Genomic DNA, 8341 nt, shown 5'->3' with positions numbered 1-8341 from the left:
GAGTATTGACATTACTTCACAAAGAAGCACAGACAGAATTAGAATTCCATCTTGCCAAATAATCATGTTTGGGTTACCCTGAGTAGCAATTTCTTGAAGTTAAAATGAATTGGAATTTCATATACAGTGGGAACTATGAGTAGATTCTTTGAATAGAAGTGGAAGGGAAGGATTGTTGGAATCGACTGTAAAATCGGCTCAACAAAGAAATTTGGAAGTAAAATCTTTTCTTCCTTCACTCTAGTTATTTTGTTGAAACTTGACAAGTTTAGTCAAAGGGTTGTTTGGCACCAGCTTAATTAAGCATTTATTCAGGAAAAGGTATGAAGCACATGTTTAAAAGGTAATTCTGTTGATTTGTCTCTGTGGGCCATGTTACCTAGAGTGCAGAACTTCAGAAAGCTCTTAACTTGTTAGCTTGCTGTAATTAAATAGAGGAAGCTCAGAATTTAGAACATCTTGCTCAGTGTTACTTGAAAAAGCACAAAGGAAGAGAGTTGAAAGCCAAAGCCGTCACTGTTCCCATGGGATTTGCTTTGAAAATCTGTGCAAGAGGAAGCCTAGCACGTAAAAACTACCAAGAGGTTGAGCATGAAAAAGACTGGGAAGAAATTCAAGGTTCCTATGGGGAAAAAATCCCATGTTCATGGATTTAAAGACTTGGCAGTTGGAGCTCCTTGGTGGCTCAGTTGGTTAAGGGTCTGCCTTCAGCTCGGGTCATAATCTCTGTGATGTGAGATACCAGGGTAGTCAAACTTAGGTGGCAGCTGCCTTCCCTCAGAGTAAGCTTCCCAAGAAACCCTGATGGAAGCTGCATGACGTGACCTCTCTGACCTAGGTTTGTCACTTGTACACTTGGTAGAAACAGTCCTAGTCCCAGTGAGATTAATGGGGAGGGGAAATAACCCCCATCCCTCAATGGAAGGAGTGTGAGAATTTGCAGGTACAGTTTTGGGGTTTTTGTTTTCTTAAGTATTTCTTTTAAAGATTTTATTTGATCTCAAGTAGGCAGAGCCTGATGTGGGGCTCAACCCCAGGACCCTGAGACCATGACTGGAGCCAAAGACCGGCTTAACCCACTGAGCCACCCGGGCACCCTTATTTTTTTAAAAGTGCAGATGTTTTGAGACCACTAGAGTCTTGATATTCATAGGCTATTCATTTTTTTTTTTCCATTTATCAGCAATACACTTGATTTAGCCAAAAGGACACACATTTATCTGCAAGACATTGTGTCTCTCTTGTGCCAGATACATACTTAAAATGGAGATAACAGAGATGAAAGGATGTTCTAGTGGGGAGGTCTACGTAGGTGTAAAGGGGGAGAAACCATATATATGTATGTTCCAGTTAACGTGTCAGAGCCTTCATGTAGGTCACGTAAGTTTAATTTTTTGTCACAACCGTCCACTAGTCCTAGACATAACGCTGAAGCATGGAAATGGAATGATCTATGTAAGTAGGCAGTTGGGGGGTATTTTACTTTTCTCAGCTCTCTGCCCACCACAGGGCTTTAACTCATGACCCCAAGATTAGGGTCTCATGCTCAGCTGACAACCAGCCAGATCCTCTGGGGGTATTGTTGTAGATGGGAGACTTAACAAGCAATGCACTCAGCAATAACATGTAAGAGGTAAAAAGGAAACAGGCTTAGATGGGAAAGTTGAAGTTGACATAGAACAGGTCTCAGCCAATCCATGAAATGGCCCTTCAGAGTTGTCCCAAAGTAATTGTAAGGGGCTGAGCTTTTTTGTCCCGCTGGATATTGACTCTCTAGTGGAATGCGGGGAAGGGTGGGCATAAACTCAGAAGAGACCTCTCAACGGAGGACAGTTATCAGAAAGGGATAGAGTTAGGAGCCTGTAGGAAAGTTGGGAGAGCAAGGGATTCAATTCTGAAAGGGGTGTTTGGTGGTATACCAGAATCCAAACCCTGTATGTTCACAGGAAACTCAGGGAAGACTAGTGCGCTTGCAATATGTATTTGGGGCTCATCAGCCTATACGTAACAGTTGAAGTCCTGCGCCCAAGTAAGATTGTCCAGAGAGCATATACAAAATGAAGAATCTGAGGATTCACCTCTGAGAACACTAGGACTCTGGAACTAAGAGTTTATGAAAGAGGGGTGCCTGGGTGGCTCAGTTCTTAAGTGTCTGCCTTCAGCTCAGGTCATGATCCTAGGGTCTTGGGATGGAGCCTGGCATCGGGCTCCCTGCTCAGCTGGGAAGCCGGCTTCTCTCCCACTCCCCTGTGTGTGTTCCCTCTCTCACTGTGTGTCTCTGTTAGATAGATGATAGTTCTGAAAGAGGGTTGCCTGGGTGGCTCAGGTTATGATCCCAGAGTCCTCAAATAAATAAAATCCTAAAAAACAAAAAAAAACCTCATGAAAGAGACTAAGGATAGGCAAGAAGTTACTCTGTAAAACAAAAGTTTGGCGTTTTGGAGGCAGAGGAAAGAGAGTCTAGAGTGCAAGTAGCTGGGTCACCGTTGGCAGGAGGATTTTCTATTTCTCTGAAACCAGAGGGAGGAGTAGGGAAGGCATCTGGTGTTACCCTGCTGTTTGCTGTGCTGTGAGTAAAAAGAACCTGTCTTGGGGGGTCTGCCTGGCTCAGTCGAGCATGCGACTTGATCTTGGGGTTTTGAGAGTTCAAGCCCTCTGTTGGGCATAGAGCTTACTTTATTTTTATTTTTTAATTTTTGGGGGAAGACTTTACTTGGAGAGTACAAGCATGCAGAGCAGCAGGGAGAGGGAGAAGCAGGCTCCTGCTGAGCAGAGAGCCTGAGTGGGGCTTGATCCCAGGTCCCTGAGTTCATGACCCGAGCCAAAGGCAGACACCTAACTGATTGAGCCACCACGGCACCACTAGAGCTTACTTTAAAAAAAATTTCATGAGTGTCTTATTCGGACCCATTGAGTTTCATTTTTAGCACATACGGAATTTTGGCAAGCTCCTGAGCTGGTTTGGTTAGTCATCTTTCTTGGAGTCTTGTCGTCCTCTGTAAGATTGCCATCCTCTGTAAGATTTGAGTTATCTCTCCTTTTTTAAAAGATTTTATTTATTCACTTGACCGAGTGAGAGGGCACAAGCAGGGGGGAAGTAACAGAGGGAGAAGCAGGCTCCCCACTGAGCAGGAAGCCCAACGAGGGGCTCAATCCCAGAACCCTGAGATCATGACCTGAGCTGAAGCCAGACGCTTAACTGACTGAGCCACCCAGGTGTCCCCAAAGTTCATTTCTTCAGACAGTATATTGAAGCTTGCTTTTTCAACCAATTTGATAATCTTTATTTTTCAATTGGAGTCTACTTTAGGCCATATATTTAATATAATTACCAATATGGTTAGACTTAAGTCTCCTATCTTACTATGTGTTTTCTATTTGTTCTGTTGTTTTCTTTTCTCTTTTCCTGCTATCCTTCGGCTACACTGAATATTTTTAGTATTCCATTTTATTCCTTCTATTGACTTAGTTATTCTTCTCGGTGTGTCTTAGTGGTTGCCCTAGAGCTTCGGTATGTGCCTTTAACTTAGCACTCCTTAACCATCAAATATATGCCTCTTCACGGAGAAGTTAGAACCTTAAGATAAATTTTCCCCATCCTTTGTGTTACTGTCATACTTTATTTCTACTTGTGTTATAACCCCTAGAAAAATATTATTTTTGCCTAAATACTCAAATATATTTTAAACAAATCTGAAAATTAGGGAAAATGACATATATATGTATATATGGCCTTTTCCCAAGAGCTAATTCTAGTGTTTGCTGGATGCCCCAGGTGTGTAACAAGGTTCTTCCGTTTTGGATAGACAGAATGCCAATGTTTCCCAGGTCTGTGGAAGCTCTAGGTTCGTCTTAGAGTTCCTTCGCTGTTCAATTTTAAATAGTTGTTCTTTGACCTGATGGAGTCTCATTCTGTATGTGTGCACAGTTTAGTGTTCTGCCAAGAATGCAGAAGAAGCTTTATACAGGGGCGCCTGGGTGGCTTGGTAGTTAAGCCAAGATCAGGTCATGATCCCAGGGTCCTGGGATTGAACGTCGGGCTCCCTGCTTGGTTGGAAGGCCAGCTTCTCTCTCTCCGACTCCCCTGCTTGTGTTCCCCTCTATCGTTGTGTCTTTCTCAAATAAATGAATAAAATATTTTTTTTAAAAAGCCTTACACAGATTTCTTTCTTTGGGTAGCTCCCTCCATTCTAGTAGTCTGTTCCACAGATTGCAGCTGCTTCAACCTCATCAAACACCCATCTCTTCTCAATGAAGCGAGACCATCAGCTCTGCTTGGGGCCTCCTTCCTAGGCAGTGAATTGAATAATGCCTCCAGGCAGATGGCTGTGACAAGCACTTACCTCATTTATTACTCTTTTCTCGTGGATCACAGTACTGCATAGTCTGTTTTCCAGTTTGTTTTGCACTGACTTATATCCCTCCCAAATTCATATTTTTTTTTTAAAGATTTTATTTATTTATTTGTCAGAGAGAGAGGGGGAGAGAGCGAGCACAGGCAGACAGAGAGGAAGGCAGAGGCAGAGGGAGAAGCAGGTCCCTGCCGAGCAAGGAGCCCGATGTGGGACTCGATCCCAGGACGCTGGGATCATGACCTGAGCCGAAGGCAGCTGCTTAACCAACTGAGCCACCCAGGCGTCCCCCAAATTCATATATTGAAGTCTCTTATCTTCCAGTACATATCAGAATGTGACTGTATTTGGAGACAGGGCCTTTAAACAGGTAATTAGGTCATAAGTTTGGGCTCTAAACCAGTAAGACTGGTGGCCTTATAAAAAGGGGAAGAGATACAAAGGTCATATGCAAAGGCCATGTGAGAACACAGTAAAACAATGCTATTGGCAAGCCAAAAAAGTAGACCTCAGAAGAAATCAAACCTTCTGACACCTTGGTCTTGGACTTCTGGCCTCCAGAATTATGAGAAGATTAATTTGTCGTATTTTAGCCATCCAATCTGGTATCTTATGAAGGCAGCCCTAGGAAACTAATGCATAATGTACAATCAGTAGTCATTTAATATACTTTGTGTAGTTCTCTGGTTGTTTACAGCAGAAGGACAGATCTGGTATTAGTTCTTTGAGCTGGAAGCTGAATCCAACAGATTTGTTTTACCAGAGGACAGAACAAGTTGGACAAAATATTCATACAAGTCTGTTTTACACTGGAAAACATGATGAATATTTTAAAAAACAGCTTTATTAAAATATAACTGATACATAACAAGCTCATATATTTAAAGTGTAAATTTGATAAGATTTGACATATGTATACACCATGAAATCATCACCACAGTCGAGTTAACGAAGGTATCCATCCCACCCCCAGAATCTTTCTTGAGCCCCTTAGCCATCTGATTACTGCCCTTTCCCCTATCAATCTGCAGGCAACCCCTGGTCCGCTTTTCTCCTTAGTTCACTTGCCCCACTCCTTTACTTCTTGCCAGGAGCGTCTCCCAAATGAACTACATATATCCAATCCCTTGTCTCAGGCTCTGCTTCTATGGAAACAAAACAAAAGAAAAAACTAAGAAACTCACCCATTCTGTCTCTAAGGAATGTGATTTGGATATGTAACAGATGTTCTTGTATCACTTGTCAGTATACCTGAATGTCTATAGAGTTCCTAGTATGTGAGACTCACTAATTCAGTGAACACGTAACAGCTTGATTGAAATATAATTAAGGCACGATGAAATGTACATTTATGAAGTGTATAACTTGGTGAGTTTTGGTAGTGTGTAATCATGCATGAAACCATAGCTGCATTGAAATAACAAACATATATATTACCTCCCAGAGTTCCTATTGCTTCTTTGTAATGCAGCCTTTTCTCCTCACTCAGGAAATCACTGGGATGCTTTCTGTCACTCTGTATTAGTTTGCCTTTTCTAAAATTTTATATAAATGAAGTAATACAGAGTTTACCTTTTTTTTGGTCCAGCTTCTTTCATTCAACAAAATTGAGATTCATTCATGCAGTTTTGAGTATCAATAGTTGGTTCCTTTTTACTTTTGAGTTATATTCCACTATATGGATATAATATAATTTGTTTATTCATTTACTTGATGGGTGTGATAGTTTTATGTCTCAGGTTGGGCTAAGAGATGCCTAGAGAGCTGGTAAAAAAACATTACTTTTTGGTGTGTCTGTGAAGATGTTTCCAGAATAGATTAGCATTTGAATTGGTGGATTGAGTAAAAAGATCACCCTCATCCAGTTGGGGATCAATCCAATCTGTTGGGGATCAATCCAATCTGTTGAGGACATGAACAGAAGCCTCTGTTCAGAGAAGGCAGAGGAAGGGTGAATTTGCCCTCTGCTTGAGTAGACATACACTCTTGCCCTTGGAGCTCCTCTTGGTTCTTCAAACTCAGATTGGGACATTCATCAGCTCCCCTAGGATTCAGGCCTTTTGGACATGGACTGAATCAGATCACCGGGTTTCCTGATTCCCCAGTTAGCAGATGGCAGATGGTAGGACTTCTCAGCTGCCATAAGTATATGAGTCAATTCCTATAATAAATCTCACGTATATTAAAATAAATATTCTTAAATTACTACATTGAATATTAATATATAAAATAATAAATTATATTATGTCTGTATCGCCTATTGGTTTTATTTCTTTGGAGAACTGTGACTAATTCAGTGGGCATTTGGATTGTTTCCAGTTTGGGGTATTATAATAAAGCTGCTATGAATATTTGTGTACAAGTCTTTGTATGGACAGAGGCTTTCATTTCCCTTAGGTAATAACTTAGGAGCAGAATAGCAGGTCATATGGTAGATATATGTTACCTTTTTTTTCTTTTTTTGAGAGATAGAGAAAGAGAGAGAGCATGAGAGGGGAGAGGTCATCAGGAGAAGCAGACTCCCTGCGGAGCAGGGAGCCCAATGCAGGACTCGATCTGGGACTCCGTGATCACGACCTGAGCTGAAGGCAGTTGCTTAACCAACTGAGCTACCCAGGCACCCCTATATGTTACATTTTTAAAGGAACTGTTAGACTGTTTTCCAAAGTGCCCATACCCTCTTTTAGTCTCACCGGCAGTGTATGAGAAGTCTAGTTGCTCCACATCCTTGCTGACATGAAAATTTTGCTAGTCTTTTTAGTGTTACGTGTTCTAGTAGATTGTATAGTAGTATAACTTTGAGGTCTTAATTTGCATTTTCCTAATAACTAATAATGTTGAATATCTTTTCATGTACTCATTTGACATCAATATCTCTTCTTTGGGGAAGTATCTGTATCTTTTGCAAAGTAAAAAAAAAAAATAGATTATCTTCTTATTATTAAAGTAAGAATTCTGGGGTGCCTGGGTGGCTGAGTCAGTTGGCGTCTGTCTTCAGCTGTCCCCTGTGGGGCTCCCTGCTCAGCGGGGAGCCTTCTGTTCCCTCTGCCTGCCGCTCCCCCTGCTTGTGCTCGCTCTCTTTCTCTGTAAATAAAATAAGTGAATAAAATCTTAAAAAAAATAAATTGTAAGAATTCTTCATATATTGTAGCTACAAGTTTTTGTTGGTTCTGTTTGGCAAATATCCTCCAATGTGTGGCATAGTTTTTCATTTTCTTAATAGTCTTTTTGAAGAGCAAAAGTTTTTAACTTTGATTACATGCAATTTATTATTTTTTCTTTTATAGTTTGTGCTTTTCATGTCTTATTTAAGAAATCTTTGCCGGGGCGCCTGGTGGCTCAGTCAGTTGAGTGTCTGATTCTTGATCTCAGCCCAGGTCTTGATCCTGGGGTCATGAGTTCAGGCCCTGCCCTCATGCTGGGCTCCATGCTGGGCGTGGAACCTACTTTAAAGACAACAATGGAATACTATGCAGCCATCAAAAATGAAATCTTGCCATTTGCAACGATGTGGCTGGAACTAGAGGGTATTATGCTGAGTGAAATAAATCAGAGAAAGATAATTTATCATATGATCTCCCTGATGTGAGGAATTTGAGAGGCAATGTGGGGGGCTTGGGGGGTAGGGAAGGAAAAAAATGAAACAAGATGGGATCGGGAGGGAGACAAACCATAAGAGACTCTTAATCTCACAAAACAAACTGAGGGTTGCTGGGGGGAGGGAGAGAGGGAGAGGGTGGTTGGGTTATGGACATTAGGGAGGGTGTGTGCTATGGTGAGTGCTGAGAATTGTGTAAGCCTGACCATTCACAGACCTGTACCCTTAGGGCTAATAATACATTATATGTTAATAAAAAATTAAATAAAAAATAAAAACAACGAGAGCAACAACAAAAGAAAAACAAAACAAAATTTCTCAAAACTTTTATTTTTATTATTATTTTTAATATTTTATTTATTTATCTGACAGATCACAAGTAGACAGAGAG

This window comes from Neovison vison, chromosome 2 (assembly GCF_020171115.1).
Source record: "Neovison vison isolate M4711 chromosome 2, ASM_NN_V1, whole genome shotgun sequence".
Taxonomy (NCBI): Eukaryota; Metazoa; Chordata; class Mammalia; order Carnivora; family Mustelidae; genus Neogale; species Neogale vison.
Note: the sequence above shows the minus strand (reverse complement) of the source record.